The sequence below is a fragment of the Jaculus jaculus genome, chromosome 1 (assembly GCF_020740685.1).
Source record: "Jaculus jaculus isolate mJacJac1 chromosome 1, mJacJac1.mat.Y.cur, whole genome shotgun sequence".
In the NCBI taxonomy this organism is placed as follows: domain Eukaryota; kingdom Metazoa; phylum Chordata; class Mammalia; order Rodentia; family Dipodidae; genus Jaculus; species Jaculus jaculus.
In genome coordinates this window covers 169,294,307-169,315,354 of record NC_059102.1, presented here as the reverse complement: position 1 = coordinate 169,315,354, position 21,048 = coordinate 169,294,307, and the positions used below count along the sequence as shown (strand labels likewise).

At 41.2% G+C, this 21,048-nt stretch overlaps 2 non-coding genes and 1 pseudogene across 2 annotated transcripts; all 3 read right to left on the bottom strand.

Annotated features, from left to right (window-relative positions):
- Nucleotides 1–1,993: 1,993 nt before the first annotated feature.
- Nucleotides 1,994–2,066, bottom strand: Trnaf-gaa. The gene has a single exon. It is a non-coding gene; the product is annotated as a tRNA-Phe (tRNA).
- Nucleotides 2,067–5,385: 3,319 nt separating this feature from the next.
- On the bottom strand, nucleotides 5,386–5,458 carry Trnaf-gaa. The gene has a single exon. It is a non-coding gene; the product is annotated as a tRNA-Phe (tRNA).
- Nucleotides 5,459–17,759: 12,301 nt separating this feature from the next.
- On the bottom strand, nucleotides 17,760–19,235 carry LOC101616664 (annotated as a pseudogene).
- Nucleotides 19,236–21,048: the final 1,813 nt, after the last annotated feature.

Genomic DNA, 21,048 nt, shown 5'->3' with positions numbered 1-21,048 from the left:
CCTAACTAAAATGCATCTTTCCACCCAAGAACCCAATAATTTTTGGTGCATGAAGCCCCTCATCAGATGACACCTTGGCAGAAAAGGGAGAAATGTAAAGTTAACCAAGTCACAATTTTGCCTTTTACCACAGAGTTTTTAGAATGTGAGAGCTGGATCTCATTCCTCTCACACCACAAATCTGCCAGCACCTGGCTACATAAAAGGTGCTACTTAAATGAGCCTTGTTCCATTACATTCCCACGTGGCTCATCATCTTGAAATGTTTGTTTGTTTTGTTAGGCTCCAGTCCAATGCCTTCAGAATCTTCTGTTCTCCACCACAGTCCTGGACAAGTGTGGACAGCACAGGCCAGGGCACAAGTGAATGTGGCGGGTCCCCAAGGCACTGCCTGGTGTAATTAACTGACAGATGGAAATACATTCATAAACCTGTGAGACACTGAGAATCAGAAAGAGCATTGTCCTCTCTGAAATTCAGTCTCTCTTGAGTACTGTAAGGGCATCTAGCAAGATTTTGCTGGGCGGGCAGGGAAGGGGAAAATCCATGTCAGAGGGGAGGAGGATAAGGTGTTGCAATAGCAGATTCCTCCTAAGTGAAATATTCCCTCCTAGTGCTATGAGTTCCAGGCCAGCCTGAGGCTAATCCCAGGTCAGCCTGTTCTAAATCAAGACCCTACTTTGGAAAAAGAAAGAAAGAAAGAGAGAAAGAGAGAGAGAAAGAGAAAGAAAGAAGGAGGCCGGGCGTGGTGGCACACATCTTTAATTCCAGCACTCAGGAGGCAGAGGGAGGAGGATCACCATGAGTTTGAGGCCAACCTAAGAATACATAGTAAATTCCAGGTCAGCCTGGGCCAGAGAGAGACCCTACCTTGAAAAACCAAAGGAAGGTAGGAATGGAGGAAGAAAAGAAAAGAAAGAAATATTCCCTCCTGAAAGGAAGAGGAGTCAAGAGGTTAACAAATCTGGAAAGAAAAATGAAGGGTTCTAGGAGCAGTAAACAGTTGATAAGCAGACCGGTGTGGTGCAGCAATTATCTCTGACTTGAAGCACTCCCTCCTGGTGGGAAGAGTAGAGAACGGAGACTCACAGGGTCTACAAGTCTGGGGAAAAGGGTTGCAAGATCCTTCCCTAAGGTTATATAAAGGATAACCAATTGTTTGGGGTCAGACTCTCCCACCTTACCAGCTCAGCTGCTTGTTAAGTCCTGTGCAGTGAGCTCCAGAGATGCACCTTCCTTTAGTCCTCACCTGTGTTGAATGGGCTTTTCCGTGATGCACTTGCCTTTGAGTCAGCTGTTGTAAGTAACCCCAGTAAACTCACTGGCTCACAAAAGTGTTTTTTGTACGATGCTTCACATGCTTCACCCTGCTCTATTGATCAGATGTGTGTGCAAGTCTCTCCAGGATAAGAGTTTTCCTGGGACAGGATGTAACAGTAATGTGTAACTTAGTAAAGAACATTATTGGGGACCCAGTTAAAGCCAAGTTCCACAGAACCAGCACATGTCCTTCCTATATTCCAGGCAATATTTGTAACAAGTCTTTACTGAAAAGTGTTTATTTCTCTAACAGCCACGTGTAATTGATCTGGTAACCCTAGAGAGGCTCCAGGGCTCAGTCCATGGTCTGGAGATGTAACCCAGCTCCGAATCCCTGGAGGAACTCCAGGACAGCCCCTTCTCAGACCCCTCTAGTGTCCCTGTGAAAAAGGATCTAATGTTCTCAGCTGACTGAAAGAAGAGCAAATTCAAGAAAGTGAGCTTCACTTAGTATGTTGGAAAAGCGCAGTTTTAGGAGGATCCACATCTCAAATCAGGGGACGCTAATTTTACACTAGACATTTAAAAATAATTTCTTTTAAAGACACAAGTCCTTTTCAGCGGTGAGCTTTTTTTGCCTCAAACCACCTATTGAGCGCTTCTTTAGAGAAAGTTGACAATGCACAAATTGTTTGCCAGGAAGTAACAGGGAACTGAGGTCATATAAAACCACTGCTGAAACCTGGGATTGAACCAAGGACCTTTAGATCTTCAGTCTAACGCTCTCCCAACTGAGCTATTTCAGCTGTGCTTGCTATCCCTTTTCAACCTCTGTAACTGTAAGGAAATAAGATGATTTTACAGCAACAGGAAGGTCATGTACTTCAAGTGTTAGATATTTCAGGAATGTTACACAGGTGATGATATAAGGAACTTTTTACAAAAGAGAGTGGAAGATTCTTTTTCTTTTGTGCTTTGGTTTGTTTGCCCTATAGTTTACTTCTCTTCTTTAAAAACACATACCTTTTTTGTTTGTTTTGTTTTGTTTTGTTTTTGAGGTAAGACCTCACTCTAGCCTCGGCTGACCTGGAATTCCCTATATAGTCTCAGACTGCCCTTAAACTCACAGTGATCCTTCTACCTCTGCCAACTAGCCTTCTGTACTTTTAAAATTATTTTTAGGCTTTATCATGGGATATTGTCTACAATTATGGAAGTTGTCAATAAAAAAAAAATAAAAATTAGTCTGGCATGGTGGTGCATGCCTTTAATCCCAGCACTTGGGAGGGCAGAAGTAGAAGGATTGCTGTGAGTTCAAGGCCACCCTGAGACTACCTAGTGAATTCCAGGTCATCCTGTGCTAGAGCAAGACCCTACCTCGAAGGAAAAAAAAAAGAATTATCAAGTAAACAGTTAAATCATACTTCATAAGTGGTAAAGAAAAGCTTAAAGAAAGAAAAAAAAATGATGGAGAACTGGAGGGATGGCTTAGAGGTTAAGGCACTTGTCTGCAAAGCCAAAGGACCCAGGTTCCACTCCCCAGAACCCACATAAGCCCAATGCACAAGGTACTGGAGTTCATTTGCAGTGGCTGGAGGCCCTAGCATGCCATTCTCTCTCTTTCCCTCTCTCTCTCAAATAAAAATATTTTTTAAGAATGACGGGAAAGGTCTAACTTGGCCCTGGCGCCTTCCTGGTCCTCTATTCTCTTCTTTCTGGCTACCATGTGGTAAGCAGCTTTGTTGCATCACATGCATGCATGAATGAATGAAAACATTCTTTTGTAGTAAACCTCTAAAATTACCTGGTGAAGACATGAGATACCTCCCAATGAATCAAGGACACCACACAGCCCCCTAAAACAATCTAAGATATTGCCACTGCTCTTGATTGCCCACCCAAACTAGATGGCAAGGCTCTATTGCTCAAGACACCACACATTTCATATGCAAGACATCTTGAAACTAAACTGGAAATGGTCTGGAAGCTTCCTCCCTGCTATGTCACAAGGTGCTGTCACCTGGGGAAGAAAAGCCATCAACAGTCCTCCCCAGGTATGTACCCTGTGTATACCATAACCCATCTGCCAGGCAAGAGTTCACCACTGGAGCAACAGTGGCCTGAATGGTATGGGAGTAACTAACCCCTTTTGATTGGATTTGAGGCGTGCTTCACCAGAGGGATTTCACAACTGGTACAATAAACTTGGCCAAAAGCCTATGTGTTGTATAGCAAATTTCTCTGGATTGAAATATTCCCTCCTGAACAAAGGAGGGAGCCAAGAGGTAAACAAATGAAATTTAATTGTTAGATGTGATGATACACACTTAATCCCAGCACTAAGGAAGCAGAGGTAGGAGTATTACTGTGAGTTCTAGGCCAGTTCGGGACTACAGACTGAGTGGTAGATGAGCCTGGACAACAAGAAGACCCTACCTTGAAAAAAAAAAAAAAAAGGTGAACAAATCTGGAAGAAGTGAAATTTCAAAGGTCACAGGGTTATAGGAGCAGTAAATACTGTTGAGGGGTGGATTCTGACTAGTGTGGTGCACCAATTTTCTCTGTTGAAACATTCCCTCTTGTGGGAAAGGAGACTTAGGAGATCTACAAGTCTGGGAAAAAGGGTTGCAAGATCCTTCCCTAAGGTTATATAAAGGGTAACCAATTGTTTGGGGTCAAACTCTCCCACCTTACCAGCTCAGCTGCTTGTCAAGTCCTGTGCAGTGAGCTCCAGAGATGCACCTTCCTTTAGTCCTCACCTGTGTTGAATGGGCTTTTCCGTGATGCACTTGCCTTTGAGTCAGCTGTTGTAAGTAACCCCAGTAAACTCACTGGCTCACAAAAGTGTTTTTTGTACGATGCTTCACATGCTTCACCCTGCTCTATTGATCAGATGTGTGTGCAAGTCTCTCCAGGATAAGAGTTTTCCTGGGACAGGATGTAACAGTGATTTGTAACTTAGTAAAGAAAATTATTGGGGACCCAGTTAAAGCCAAGTTCCACAGAACCAGCACATGTCCTTCCTATATTCCAGGCAATATTTGTAACAAGTCTTTACTGAAAAGTGTTTATTTCTCTAACAGCCACGTGTAATTGATCTGGTAACCCTAGAGAGGCTCCAGGGCTCAGTCCATGGTCTGGAGATGTAACCCAGCTCCGAATCCCTGGAGGAACTCCAGGACAGCCCCTTCTCAGACCCCTCTAGTGTCCCTGTGAAAAAGGATCCAATGTCCTCAGCTGACTAAAAGAAGAGCGAATTTAAGAAAGTGAGCTTCTAGTGAATTTTGCAGAAAAGGATGCTGAAAGACTGTAAGAGCCACAGGTTGGGAAGGTATACCCAGACGCCTTGCCCCACCCCCCGCCCCAATTACTGACAGCTGCTCTCACAGCACATATCCACAACCCCATGGGGAAATACCAGCAACCCCACAGAGGAGGGCAAAGAGGGGAAAAGATAGTATCAACATATGATGCATATATACAAAGTATGTTCTTAATAAAAAAGAAAAACTGAAAAGAAAACTAATAAATTAAATAAAAAGAAAAAGAAAGTGGCCTTCATGCAGCTGGGAAACGCAGTTTTAGGAGGATCTAAGGCCCAAGTCAGAGGACACTAACTTTACATTCGACAGTTGTTGTTTTTTGGTTTGTTTTCGAGGTAGGGTCTCACTCTAGTTCAGGCTGACCTGGAATTCACTATGTAGTCTCAGGATGTCCTTGAACTCACAGTGATCCTCCTACCTCTGCCTCCTGAGTGCTGGGACTAAAGGCGTACGCCACCACACCCGGCCTACAGTTTTTAGTTTAGTTCAGTTTTTTTGTTTGTTTTGTTTTTAAAAAAACACAAATAGTTTTCAGGAAGAAGCAGGTGAACTTTCTGCATGGAGCTGTGTTTTGTTAGAGAAAGTTGGCAGTGCAGATTGTTTTTCTTTTTCTTGGGGGAGGAGGGTGGTGGTTCAAGGTACTCTTTGTCTAGCCCAGGTTGACACGGAATTAGTCTTCAGCTGGCCTTGAACTCCTACTTCAGCCTCCTGAGTACTGAAATTAAACATGCGTATCACCAGGTCTGGTGAAAGTGGAAATTGATTGCTACAAATATAGAAAATTGAAGCCTCATAAAAAGACTGCCGAAACCCGGGATCGAACCAGGGACCTTTAGATCTTCAGTCTAACGCTCTCCCAACTGAGCTATTTCGGCTCTGCCCAAAAGACTATCTCACCTATGTAACTGTAAGGAAACAAGATGTTTTTACCAATAGGAAGGTCATGCATATCAGGAGATAGGCATTTCAGGAATGTTACAGAGGTGGTGATACAAGAAACCAGTTTACAAATAGAATAGGTAACTCCTTTCCTTGGTTTGCTTTATTTGTTTGTTGTATAGTTTGCTTCTCTCCTTTTAAAAATACATGAATTAGCCGGGTGTGGTGGCACACGCCTAGGAGGATGGCTGTGAGTTCGAGGCCACCCTGAGACTGCACAGTGAATCCCAGGTCAGCCTGGGCTAGAGTGAGACCCTACCTTAAAAAACAAAAAAAAGGGAGGAGGATACTTAATAGGTTGATATTGTATATATGTAAGTACAATGATTGTAATGGGGAGGTAATATGATGGAGAATGGAATTTCAAATGGGAAAGTGTGGGGGTGGGGAGGGAGGGAATTACCATGGGATATATTTTATAATCATGGAAAATGTTAATAAAAATTAAAAACAAAACAAAACAAAACAAAACATGAATTAGCTGGGCGTGGTGGCGCACGCCTTTAATCCCAGCACTCCAGAGGCAGAGGTAGGAGGATTGACATAAAGCCACCCTGAGATTACATAGTGAATTCCAGGTCAGCCTGAGCTACAGTGAGACCCTACCGTGAAAAACCAAGAAAAAGAAAGGAAGCTGTGGTTTCATAACATCCTAATAATTTGAGTCTCTTTCTCCTCTGCCTCCCATTTAATAGCTGCATTCCTTAAATTCATTCATTCACTTAAAAAGTGTCTAGACCAAAAAAAAAAAAAAAAAAAGTACAAAAAGCTGGGTGTGGTAGCACACACCTTTAATCCAGCACTCTGGAGCCAGAGGTAGGAGAATTACTGTGAGTTGGAGGCCACCCTAAAACTATAGTGAATTCGAGGTCAGCCTGGGCTAGAGTTAGTGCCTACCTCGAAACACCAAAAAAAAAAAAAAAAAAAAAAAAAAAGGGCTGGAGAGATGGTTTAGAGGTTAAGGCGCTTGCAGGTAAAGCCAAAGCACAAGGTGGTGCATGCATCTGGGTTCATTTGTAGTGGCAAGAGGCCTGGAGCGCCATGCTCTCTCTCACTCTCACTTTCTCTATCTGCCTCTTTCTCTCTCTCAAATAAAATGTTTTTTAAAAATATAAAAATAAATATTTTTTTTAAAAAAGCCGGGTGTGGTGGTGCACACCTGTAATCCCAGCACTGGGGAGGCAGAAGTAGGAGGATCCCCGTGAGTTTCAGGTCAGCCTGGACTAGAATGAGACCCTACCTCAGAAAACAAAAATAAATAAATAAATAGATAAATAAATAATACATGAATTGCTGGGCATAGTGGCGCATGCCTTTAGTCCCAGCCCTTGGGAGGCAAAGGTAGAAGGATCCCTGTAAATTCAAGGCTAGCCTGAGACTATGTGGTGAATTCCAGGTCAGCCTGAGCTAGAGTGAGACCCTTCCTTGAAAAACAACAACAAAAACATTTAAAGCCAAATATGATGACACACGCTTTAAAGCCCAGACATGGTAAGACTACATGGTGAATTCCAGGTCAGCATGAGCTAGAGTGAGACCCTACCTTGAAAACAACAACAACAAATTTAAAGCCAAGCATGGTGGCACACACTTTAAATCCCAGCCATGGTGAGACCACATAGTGAATTCCAGGTCTAGAGCAAGACCCTACCTCAAAAAAAAAAAAAAAAGAAAAAAAAAGTGGGCTTCAAGTTGTTCCCCCCCCTCACACACACTGTCTATCCATTGTCTAATGTAAACTTCACTGTTTTGCTCTCTTTGGGTAATTGTAGCAAGAAAAATTCCAAAACAATCCTGCAATACACCCTTTGAGCTGACCAAGTGACATAATCCCTGGGACTCTTTAACATGTTCCATTTATCTTTTGTGATTTGGTTATGTTATACAGTACATCTGACTCTGACATGGGTGATTATCTAGGTGGGCCTCAACTAGCCACAGGGAGCCCTTGAGAGAAAAGCAAGAAGGTTGTGCTCAATGTTCAACTGGACTGGATTGAAAGATTAGTGAGCATACCTCTGAGTATGTCTGTGAGGTTCAGAGATTGACCATGAGGATTTTGATCTAACAGGTTTAATCAACTGACAGGTTCAAACCTGAATAGATTATTAGGAGGTGGAGCAATTGTGAAAGGTGGGACATAATTGGAGGAATTACCTCCACCTGGAGGCACACCTTTGAAAGGTTTAGTAACCTGGCCTTAGCCCCTTCCTGCTCCTCTATCTACTTTCTAGCTACCATGTGGTAAATAGTTTTGTTCCATCACACACTTTAACCCTATGAAGTTCTACTGCAATCTGTTAGATAACAAGCTGGAGTAAATGTGGAGTGCATGATGAATTATGAGTGAATGAAAACATTCCTAGCCAAAGCTCAGGATGAAGTGGTTCTTTGTAGTAAACCTCTAAAATTACATGGTGAAGACATGAGATACCTCCCAAAGAGTCAAGGAGACCACACAGGCCACAGCTCTTGATTGCCCTCCCAAACTAGATGGCAAGGCCCTCTTGCTCAAGACATCACTTTTCTTTTTTTTTTTTTTTTCTGGGTTTGAGGTAGGGTCTCACCCTAGGCCAGGCTGACCTGGAATTCACTACATAGTCTCAGGGTGCCCTTGAACTCATGGCAATCCTCCAACCTCTGCCTCCTGAGTGCTGGGATTAAAGGCATGTGCCACCACGCCCACCTTTGACACCACGAATTTCGTTTGCAGGAAATAGAGAAACTAAGCTGGAACTGAGTTGGAAGCTTCCTCCCTGCAAAGGCCAGCTGTATGGGGGAGAAAAGCCACCAACAGTCCTACCCAAGTGTGTACCCTGTGTATTCCATAACCCATCAACCAGGCAAGATTTTGTCATTTTGTCATTGGAGCAACAGTGGCCTGAATGGTATGGGAGTAACTAACTTTCTGATTGGATTTGAGACACTGGGCCAAAAGCAAATTCTGCTGGATTGAAATATTGCCACCTGACAAAAGGAGGGTCGGGAGATGAACAAATCTGAGTGAAATGAAGCTTCAAGGTAACATGACCACTCCTCATGGTTATAGAAGCAGTAAATAACCAACAAGGGGAAGACTGACCAGTGTTAAGTAGCAATTTTCTATGAAGTGAAACATTCTCTCTTAGGGGAAAATGAGAGATTTAGGTCAACAAGTCTTGGGGAAAGGTTGCAAGACCCCTCTTTAGAACTTATAAAGGGTAAACAAGTGTTTGGAGATAAGACTTTCTGGGACCAACCCAGCCGCCTACAGGTTGTGCAGTGTGCCGGAGAGATGCAGCTTCCCTGAGTCACCAGCCATCTTGGAGTAGTCTTTTCAGGGATGCAGCTGCCTTTGAGTCATCCATTGCTCGGATAAACAACTCCTTACCCTTTGCTGTAAGAAACCCCAATAAACCCATTGGTTTGCCAAAACTGACTGTAGTGTGGTCATACTTTGGTTTGTTATCTGAGCCCTGTCTCGAGTGAATAGACATTATGGCTAGGGACATGGGCCTAGGCCTAGGGAGGAGCCTGCTACAGGGATTATGCTAAATGGGCAACATATCAAACGGCCTTCTAAACAATATTTGTTTCCATAGATTAGTATTGCTTGATGCTGTAAGGAAAGTATAAGAGAAAAGCAAAAGAGAACATCGGACTTGATCTCTACAGACAGACTGTTTATTGAGAGGAACAGCAGGGGCCAGTAGCCTTCCCACTGGATGAAGGCTGAAGCACTGAGCCAGGCTAGGAGGTACGTTTGTAAGGAGGATCTTAAGAAAAGCGGACTGTAACAGGTGCAGTAGATAAGGAACTTGTAGCTGTTTGTGTCCTTGTTCAGAATAGGTTTCTACAGCCAGGATTGTCTAAGGGAGGATATCCCACCAGACTGTTTCTGTGCCTTCAAGATTTTCTGAGCTAAGGGAAGTTTATCACTCAGGGGAGTACTCTGGCCTGTCTCAAATAAATAAATAAAATAAAATAAAGGCCAGTCAGTTGGGCTTGCCTCAAAAAAAAATTTAAAAAGGAAATTATACTTCATAGTGCTTAAGACTGCATGATCAAGCATCCTTTTTATTTTTTTAACCTTAACAGAAACTGAAATTTAACATCATAAATCCTGTAATGAGAATCAGGTAAGTGGCCTTTGCAAGAACCTGGCTGCAAAAGTAATTCCTGATTACATAGCCAATTTCATGGACAAGAGTCTTGAGAAATCCAGAAACTTGGAGGCTAAATTTTCCAAGTGTTACTTTCTTCAGGTGAAGTCTGAAAAGAAATAAATAGCCTCATGCATTTACACAGCATGTGACATAATCAGAGGAAATCATATTAGGAGGCGTGGTAGAGAATCCTCAGCTGCGTAGCTTTCTAGTGGTTTCTCCATGGCAAACTCGGCTTCGACACACTCAGCTTTGAGTCTCAACCCTCACTCATCAGCTTTATGACCCTGAGGAATTGAGTTTGAGTAATTTTCACTTCCAAAATATAATGAAGGCATATTATTTATGACAGAGAATGCTCCTTTCTCACTTCTTTATGGCAGTATATGTGCAGTTGCTGGCAGGCAGGAACCCTAAATTCTCTCATCTGAATGTTTTCTGTAGGCTACTGATTTACTCTGCCCCTCCCTTAAACCTGAAGTTAAGAAAAGTACAAATAAATGTTCCCTGCCAATTTTTTTTTTCTAGCCCAGGTTGACCTGGATTTAGTCTCAGGCTGGCCCTGAACTCACAGTGATCTTCCTACCTCAGGTGTACTAGGGATTCCAACCACTGCAAACAAACTCCAGCCACATCTAGCTTAGGTGGGTACTGGGGAACTGAACCTAGGCCCTTAGTCTTCACAGGCAAGTGCCTTAGCTGCTAAGCCATCTCTCCAGTCCCCTTTACTTCTCTTTTTTGAGACAGGGTCTACATAACTCAAGATAGTCTAAGGTTTTCCTGCTTTAGTCTAATGTTTTGGGTTTTTTTTGTTGTTGTTGTTTGTTTGTTTGTTTTCACTTTGAGGTAGGGTTTCACTCTAGCCCAGGCTGACATGGAAGTCACTATATAGTCTCAGGCTGGCCTCAAACTCATCTGCCTCCCAAGTACTGAAACTGAAGGTGTGCACCATCACTCCAGGCCACTATCATGAATCTTGAATGCTGGGATGACGTCTACCACGAAGCCTGGCTTCCTTCCTTTTTAAATTTCTTTCAGAGACAGGTTCTCCCTGTTTCCCCGGCTAGTCTTCAACCTCTGGGTTCTAGTGATCACTCTACTTCAGCCTTTGGAGTGAACAACAGGTGAAAGTCTTCAAAACAAGTTCAGTTGTTTATGTTACAAAAATCAGAATGAGGAGCTGGAGAAATGGCTCAGGGATTAAGGTGCTTGTCTGCAAAGCCTAACAGCCCAGGGTTAAATTCCCCAGTTCCAACATAAAGCCAGACATGCAATGTCATGCATATGTCTGGAGTTCACTGGAAGTGATTGGAGGCCATGGCACACCCATTCTCTCTACTTGCAAATACATATACATATATATGTGTGTGTTTGTGTATGTATGTATGTGTGTGTGTGTGTGTATGTATATATGACTTTTTTTTTCCTGAGGTAGGGTCTTACTTTAGCTCAGCCTGACCTGGAATTCACTCTGTAGTCTCAGGCTGGCCTTGAACTCTTGAGAATCCTCCTAAGTTTGCCTACTAAGTGCTGGGATTAAAGGTGTGTGCCACCATGCCTGGCCAAAATTTATTTATTTATTTATTCAAATTTTTATTAACAACTTCCATGATTATAAAAAATATCCCATGATAATACCCTGCCTCCCCCCACTTCCCTCTTTGAAACTCCATTCTCCATCACAACCCCCCCCCTCAATCAGTCTCTCTTTTATTTTGATGTCATGATCTTTTCTTCCTCTTATAATGGTCTTGTGTAGGTAGAGTCAGGCACTGTGAGATCATGGATATCCAGGCCATTTTCTGGGGGAAGCACGTTGTAAGGAGTCCTACCCTTCCTATGGATTTTACATTCTTTCCATCACCTCTTCTACATTAGACCCTGAGCCTTGGAAGGTGTGATAGAGATATTACAGTTCTGAGCACTGCAGTCACTTCTTTCCAGCACCATGATGCCTTCTGAGTCATCCCAAGGTCACTGCCATCTGAAAAGAGAAGATTCTATACCAAAAGTGAGAGTAACATTAATATAAGGGTATGAACATTAAGAGAAGTGCTTACTGAGCAGTTTGATAAGCATAGTACATACATTTAGCCAGACAGCAGCAGACGTTACACCCCTCATGATTACCCTTGTTTTAAGTTTTCAGTATCAGGGATGTATTCCCTCCCATGGAGGAGGCCTCCAGTCCAATTGAGGACAGTTGGTTTCCACCATGACAGACGTGCCACTATTGTAGCTGTTGGCTCATTTGGCCTGGCTGGCCAAATATAAGGCTTGCAGTGTCCACTGTTGAGTATCTTCACTGGTGATATCTCTTTCTCCCATTGAACTGCATGCAGAATGGCTTCTTCTAGCTTTCTGTCAGCTGGTCTACATGGAGGAGGTTATCAGCTCAGTCCCAGCAGGATTTCTCAATGGCCTTGCTGCCCAAGTATGTGGAGTCTTCAGCAATAGGGTTTTACCATCTATTCCTGGTGGGAAACCAAGAGCCTTGGCAATGGCCTATAATGTTTTGGGGGCATCAGGGAGCTCCCTAGCCAACCTCACCAGCATTTATGGTCATTTGTTTTCATGATGGTAGCCAATCTCAAAGGAGTGAGATGGAATCTCAACATAGCTTTAAAAAAATTTTTTTTTTGTTTTTATTTATTTATTTGAGAGTGACAGAGAGAGGAAGAGGCAGATAGAAACACAGAGAGAGAATGGGCACGCCAGGGCCTCCAGCCACTGCAAACGAACTGCAGATGCATGAGCCCCCTTGTGCATCTGGCTAACGTGGGTCCTAGGGAATTGAGCCTTGAACCAGGGTCCTTAGGCTTCACAGGCAAGCACTTAACCACTAAGCCATCTCTCCAGCCCTCAACATAGTTTTAATCTGCATTTCCCTGATGACTAGGGATGTAGAACTTTTTTTGAGATGCTTATATGCCATCTGTATTTCTTCTTCTTCCTCCTCCTGCTTCTTCTTCTTTTTGAGGTATGGTCTCACTGTAACTCAGGCTTACCTGGAATTCACTATGTAGTCTCAGGGTGGCCTTGAACTCATGGTGATCCTCCTACCTCTGCCTCCCAAGTGCTGGGATTAAAGGCATGCACCACTACGGCCAGCTCTGTATTTCTTCTTTTGAGAACTCTCTATTTAGTTCCATAGCCCATTTTTTAAGTGGCTTGTTTGATTTCTTATTATTTAATTTTTTGAGTTCTTTGTATATCCTAGATATTAATCCTCTATCAGATGTATAGCTGGCAAAGACTTTTTCCCATTCTGTAGGTTGCCTCTGTGCTTTATTCGCAGTGTCCTTTGCCATATAAAATCTTTGTAATTTCATGAGGTCCCAGCGGTTAATCTGTGGTTTTATTGCCTGAGCAATTGGGGTTATATTCAGAAAGTCTTTGCCAAGAACGATATGTTGAAGGGTTTCCCCTGCTTTTCCTCTAGCAGTTTCAGAGTTTCAGGTCTGATGTTAAGGTCTTTAATCCATTTGGACTTAATTCTTGTGCATGGAGAGAGAAAAGAATGTATTTTCATCCTTCTACAAATACATATCCAGTTTTCACAGCACCATTTGCTGAAGAGCCTGTCTTTTCTCCAATGAATATTTTTGGCATCTTTATAGAATATCAGGTGCGATAGCTACCCAGACTTACATCTGGGTCCTCTATTCTGTTCCATTGATCTAAATGTCTGCTTTTGTGTCAGTACCATGCTGTTTTTGTTACTATGACTCTGTATTATAAGTTAAACTCAGGTATGGTGATACCACCAGCCTTATTTTTGTTGCTCAGTATTGTTTTAGATATTAGAGATTTTTTGTGCTTCCAAATGAATTTTAGGATTGTTTTTTCTATTTCTGTGAAGAATGCCATGGAATTTTGGTGGGGATTTCATTAAGTGTGTAGATTGCTTTTAGTAAGATTGCCATTTTCATTATATTGATTCTTCTGATCCAGGAATAAGGAATGTTTTTCCATTGCCTAGTGTCTTCTGCAATTTCTCACTTGAGTGTTTTAAAGTTTTCATTGTAGAGATCCTTTACTTCCTTGGTTAGGTTTATTCCAAGGTACTTTATTTTCTTTGATGGAACTGTGAATGGGAGTGATTCCCTGATTTCATCCTGTGTGTGTGTGTTGTTAGCATATAGGAAGGCTACTGATTTCTGTGTGTTTATTTTGTATCGTGCTACATGGCTATAGGTGTTTATCATTTCTAACAGTTTGCTGGTACAGTCTTTAGGGTCCTTATGTATAGAATCATGTCATCTGCAAATTGATCTCTTCCTTTCCAAATTGTATCCCATTTATGTGTGTCTCTTGCCTTATTGCTATGGCTAAGACTTCCAAAACTATATTAAATAAAATTGGGGACAGTGGACACCCTTGTCTTGTTCCTGATTTTAGTGGACAAGCTTCCAGTTTTTCCCCATTTAGTAGTATGTTAGCTGTAGGCTTGTCATAAATAGCCTTTATTATGTTGAGATATGTTCCTTCTATTCCCAGTCCTTGTAGGACTTTTATCATAAAGGGATGTTGGATTTTGTCAAATGCTTTTTCAGCATCTAATGAGATGATCATGTGATTTTTGTCCTTCAGTCCATTTATATAATGCATCACATTTATCAATTTGTGTATGCTGAACTATCCATGCATCTCTGGGATGAAGCCTACTTGATCAGGATGAATGATCTTTTTGATATATTCTTGTATTCTGTTTGCCAATATTTTGTTGAGAATATTTGCATCTATGTCCATGATGGAGATTGGTCTGTAATTTTATTTTTTGTTCTCTCTTTGCCTGGCTTTGGTATCAGGGTGATGCTGGCCTCATAGAAGGAGTTTGGAAGGATTCTTTCTTTTTCTATTTTATGGAAAAGCTTAAGAAGTAATGGTGTTAGTTCTTCCCTGAAGGTCTGGTAAAATTCAGCAGTGAATCCATCTAGGCCTGGACTTTTTTCCGCTGGGAGGTTTTTGTTCTTTTCGAGATAGGGTCTCACTCTAGTCCAGGCTGACCTGGAATTCACTATGTAGTTTCAGGGTGGCCTCAAACTCATGGCGATCCTCCTACCTCTGCCTCCTGAGTTCTGGGATTAAAGGCACATGCCACCACGCCTGGCTTCATTGGGAGATTTTTGATAACTGCTTGGATTTCCATACTTGTAGCTTTATTTAAGTGATTAATCTCATCTTGATTTAATTTAGGTAGGTCATATAAATCAAGGAAATCATTTCTTTCAGATTTTCATACTTAGTGGAGTATATGTTTTTATAGCATATACCTATGGTTTTTTGAATTTCTCTGGTATCTGTTGTGATGTTGCCTTTTTCATCTCCAATTTTATTCATTTGTGTCTCTTCTCTCTTTCTTTTGGTCAGATTTGCTAAGCGTTTATCTATCTTGTTTATCCTTTCAAAGAATCAACTCTTTGTTTCATTGATTCTTTGGATTGGTTTTTTTTTTTGGGGGGGGGTTCTATTTGATTAATTTCTGCCCTAATCTTTATTATTTCTTCTCATCTGATTTTCGGTTTGTCTTGTTCTTCTTTTTCCAACACTTTAAGGTGAAGCATTATGCCTACTTGCGACCTTTCCAATTTCTTAATATAGACACTTAAAGCTATAAATTTCCCTGTTAGAACTGCCTTCATTGTGTCCCAGAGATTTTGGTATGTTGTGTTCTCATTATCGTTTGACTGTGAATATTTTGATTTCCTTCTTGATTGTTTCATTGACCCATTCATCTTTTAGTAATGTGTTGTTTAATTTCCATGATTTTGTGTATGCTCTATAGCCTTTCTTGCTACTTATTTGTAGTTTGATTCCATTGTGGTTAGAGAAATCAAGGAATTATTTCAATTTTCCTGTATTTGTTAAGATTTACTTTGTGTCCTAATAAATGGTCTATTTTAGAGAATGTTCCATGTGCTGCTGAAAAGAATGTATATTCTGCAGCATTTGGATGAAATGTCCTGTATATATCTGTTAGGTCCATTTCTTCCATGACCTCATTTAGTCCAGACGCCTCTCTGTTTTTTCCTTGGATTTCCTGTCAATTGATAAGAGTGGGGTGTTAAAGTCAGCCGCCAGTACTGTGTTTGGTGTTATCTGTGACCTTAGTTCTAATAGCATTTGTTTGATGAATTTGGGAGCCCCCATGTTAGGTGCATATATTTTTATGATTGTAATGTCCTCCTCTTGGAGGGTGCCTTTAATCAATAAAAAGTGACCTTCCTTATCGTTCCTAACTAATGTTGGACTGAGTCTACCTTGTCAGATATTAGGATATCAACCCCTGCTTGTTTTCTAGGCCCTTACTTGAAACACCATTTTCCAACCTTTCACCCTAAAATAGTGTCCATCCTTTGTAGAAAGATGAGTTTCTTGGAGGCAACAAATTGAAGGATCCTGCTTTTTAACCTAGTCTGCAAACCTATGTCTTTTGGTTGGGGCACTGAGGCCATTAATATTAAGAAATATTATTGAAAGGTATGTATTTATTTTTGCCATTTTTTTTGTAATTCTTCCAGTTTTACCTTTGCTCTCTTGTTTTAACTAGTATTTGAATATTTTTTGTTTTTTCCAGGTTCCTTTCTCTTTAGCATAGAGGATTCTTTCAAGTATCTTCTGTAGAGCTGGTTTTTTTGTCTTCAAATACTCCTTTAGCCTGCTTTTGTTGTGGAATGTTTTTACTTCTCCATCTATTTGAATGGATAGCTTTGCAGGATAAAGTAACCTTGGTTGACAGTTGTTATCTTTCAGAACTTGGAATACATCACTCCAAGCCCTTCTGTCTTTTAAAGTTTGTGTTGAGTAATCTGCTGTGATCCTGATGGGCTTGCTTTTGTAGGTGACTTGATTTTTCTCTCTAACTGCTTTCAATATATATATTTTGTGTGTGTGTGTGTGTGTGTTTGGTAGTTTGATTATAATATGGTGAGAAGAGGTTCTCTCCAGGTTTTGTCTGGTTGGTGTTCTAAAGGATTCCTGAATCTGCATTTGCACCTCTTTCCCAATTTGGGGGAAGTTTTCTTCTATGATTTTGTTGAAGACGCCTACTATGCCTTTGGAGTGAAATTCTCCTTCTACTATACCCTGAATTATTATTTTTTTAAGATTTTTTTATTGATACTTCAGTAACTTGAATCCACAGATATAAGCAGTATATAACCAGAAATTTACAAGCAAACACAGATTATACATGCAAATTTCTGTTTACAAAGGTCACATGTGCAAATACATGAATTAGAAGCATGCATGTAGAATTATGGCCAAACTGTTTTTAAAATGTTTTAAAATGCAGAAATGTAAAATTACATCTGGAAAATGAGAGGTATGTCTACACACTTCAAAAATTAAATGTTGCTTATCCCAGAGATGTATGATGACTATAGGATTCAAGTGACAAGCAATAAGTTCTCAAAAAATTAATACTAAGCCGGGCATGGTGGCACACACCTTTAGTCCCAGCACTCAGGAGGCAGAGGTAGGAGGATCACCGTGAGTTCGAGGCCACCCTGAGACTACACAGTGAATTCCAGGACAGCCTAAGCTAGAGTGAAACCCTACCTCAAAAAAAATGTTGACATTTCTTTGAAGCCTCAAACTACTAAATTTCATTTTACTGAATGGTTCTATTATCTTTCTCTTAGTGGTGCAAGTTGTCTTCCATAGATTACAGTCTCTACAACATAGTTATGTCTGTTATTCTGATGAAAGGAAAATTTCTCTTCATTAACTTAACCATTTGCATTTTTTTTTTTTTTTGCTATAACATTTAACACATGAACAGAAGACATCTATTATTTTTCCACTAAAACAAAAGAGTACAATAGCTTTCTTCTATCAGTACTGTATTTAAAAAAGGTTAACATTAGCCGGGCGTGGTGGCGCACACCTTTAATCCCAGCACTCATGAGGCAGAGGTAGATCACCATGAGTTCAAGGCCACCCTGAGACTACATAGTGAATTCCAGGTCGGCCAGGACTAGTGTGAGACCCTACCACGAAAAACCAAAAAAAAAAAAAAAAAAAAAAAAAAAGGTTAACATTAAAAACAAAGAACCATTGTGTTTTTTTGAAATGTTTCTTGCACGTCTTAAGTTTCCTTCTGCCTGCGTTCTGCCAATTTATTTAGAAATTTCTTTAATTTCTGATAGTGAGGAAGGCTGCTGTAATGAGTATTCTCTGAAACTTCTTCATTTGTATAAAATAGTGAACACAGCTTACAGTAAAAGCCCGTTTTAGGTATCACATAGTCTATACCAACAGGAACATTGGGCTGATATGGTCCAATTCTACACTCATCTGGGATTGTATAGTCCTCCTTGTCATCACTTTGGCCATCTGCATTTTCACTTGCATCTTTGTCCAGATCATCAGCATTCTCAGCAGATTCAGCACCTGTTTCTGCATTTTCCTCATTCTTAACTCCATTTTCCAGCACTGCATCATTGTCTTGATCAAGTTCCTCCATCTTGTCCACCTTCTTAAGTTTTTTCTTGGCTGCTGTTGAGGCATTTAACTCTCTTTTCACAGCTTTATCTGAATGCTTTGTCTTCCCATCAGAAGCCACATCACCCAAATTAGCAAGGTCAGTCTCAACTCCCACTGAACTGCCACTTTCTAGCAGAGCTGCTGCTTCCTCTTCATCAACAAGCAGCTCGTCTTCAGACTTGAGAAGTATATTGGGTTCTTGTTCTGCCTGGTCATCCTTTGTATCTTTCTCACCATCTTCACCTGACTTTTCTTTTGTTTTTTACCTTTGGCAGTACTTTCAGTCTTCTGAGATCCATCAGTTTTAGATTTCTTGTCACTTGGAGATTCTTTGCCATCTGGAGAGTAAGATCTTTTCTGGGATTTATCTTTTTTTCAGCAAGTCAATGCCTCTGTTGGGAAACCTCAGTACCAGTTTTTTATATTTCTCAGACAAATCAACCTTAACACATTTCCCCTGGGATCAAAGTGCTTTCTTCAAACAATGGTCAACCATGGCCATTGCATCTTCTCTGGTCTCCATCTCAATAAAGGCCTGACTTTTCATCCTCATCAACATACAATTTTTTATTTTCCCATAAGGTTCAGCAAGTTTGAGGACAGCACTGTCAGAATAACCAGAATGGGGTAAATTGCTGAGATGTATCACACATCCAAGCTCTTGCTTCTGATCAAACTTCTGATCAGGCTTTCCTTCAGGTTTCTTTATTCTTTTGTACTTCTGGGACAAATGGACCCTCACTGGCTAGCCAAATACTAATGGTGGTGTGGTTGTATAATATTCCCCTGAAGCCTGAGAATCTTCCGTGGTTGCCATTTCAATAAATGTTGTAGTAGTTGGAATCTCAAGTTTTTTCGTCACTGAAAATCCATAATGTGAACTCTGCTAGTTTCCACTCTGCCTTTCTGCATGTGCCTTGGTCCTTGCAGGTTTCCATTTCCAGCACCTAGATTTCCTCTTGGTCCAACTGCTGGTTCCCCCAATATGAAATGAGGGAAGTGGAGATCCCAGAATTCCTGGTGCTGGATTTGTAGACTGATGCAACATGAGTGAATCACCCATTGTTATGTCCCATATCATTGTCAGGATTCCACTCTGGGTAGATTTCAAGAAGCAGCTGGCATTGACCACTGTGACTTGTTGGCTCCACTCTTTGGTGGGAGAGGGAAAAGGAGAGCTACCTCTCTCCAAGAGGAGGACACAGCGGCTCCCACAATGCCCCTCAGCAATGGCGCTCTATACCCTGAATTCTTATGTTTGATCTTCTCATAGAGTCCCAAATATCTTGAAATTCCCGCTCATACTTTCCTATTGATTTGTCTTTCTCTTTGCTGGACTGTATTAGATCTGCCACCTGGTCTTTTAGTTTAGATATTCTGTCCTCTCCTTCATCCATTCTACTGGTGATATTTTCCAGTCTTTTATTTCATTAACTGTGTTCTTCATTGCTAGTAATTCTGACTGGTTTTTCTTTATTATTTCTATTTCCTTATTTAGGTCTTGTATTGATCTCTTTATGTCATTAAATTGGTGTCCTATGTCTTCTTTGATTCCCTCTTTCATTCCTTTGATTTATTTGAGCATATTTCTATTTATATTTTGAAATCCTAGGCATTTCCTCTAACTCATTTTCACTGGAGGTCATTTCTTTTTTTTTTTTTTTTTGAGGTAGGGTCTCACTCTAGCCCAGGCTGACCTGGAATTCACTATGTAGTCTCAAGGTGGCCTCGAACTCACGGCAATCCTCCTACCTCTGCCTCCCAAATGCTGGGATTAAAGGCATGCACCATCACGCCCGGCTCTTTTTTTTTTTAAATTTTTTTTTTTTTTTTTTATTTATTGATTTGAGAGCAACAGAGAAAGAGGCAGAGAGACAGAGAGAGAGAATGGGTGCACCAGGACCTCCAGACACTGCAAAGGAACTCCAGACGTGTGCACCCCCTTGCGTATCTGGCTAACGTGGGTCCTGGGGAATCAAGCCTCAAACTGGGGTCCTTAGGCTTCACAGGCAAGTGCTTAACTGCCAAGCCATCTCTCCAGTCCCACGGAGGTCATTTCTTATGCATTAATACTTTTTGGTGTTTCTTGTGTTATAATGTATATATTTTTGCATTGTGGATTAATTTAATGCTTGGATTTTACTTCGCTGCAGCATTATTAGATGTATCAATCAATCTCATGTTATGTATCTTCAGGGTAGGAGCTTAAGGTGCTAGGTGTGGCTCTCAAGACTCTCACAGTACCTACAAAAGTGACCCTTGGTGTTGGGTTTGCCTGCTGTGAGAGTATTCAAGTAGGCTGAGTGGAACAAAATATAGGTAGATTCTAAAATTTAAACAATGTACACTTTCAATGAAAAACAGCACAGAGTATTTATGCAAGAGTAAGAGCTATGACAACCAGATCCTCTACTTGTCCCTTAGGGTGTGTGGTGACCCACATCCTTAATCCTGACAACAAGGAGGTTAAGATTTCTGGTCTGTTGAGGGTTCCAAGACAGCTTGTCACCAAGTGAACCTTTCCCTAATGTATAACAGAAGAGGAAACAAAGCCACTATAAATCAAGAAGCAACAAATAACAAGCCCAAAATATAGCTTATTTAAGAATGGCCAATCTGACCATCCATCAGATTTAACATATAATTTATCCTGATATGGAAGGAGCAATAGCACTTCCAGTTCAGGCCTATATACCAGGCTTATTGGGTGGTACTGACCTGTTGTAATCCCAGTTACCTTTTGGTATGGATGGTTTTGGTCTCAGTTATGCTGTGCTCCTCAGTGTACTGTGGGTTCAAGTAGGCTGGCTGGGCCATTGGATCGCTGGGTGCTGTGAGCTCCTTTCTGCTGGTCTCTGGTGCTTGCTGGCGCTTGCACTGGCGGTGGGGTT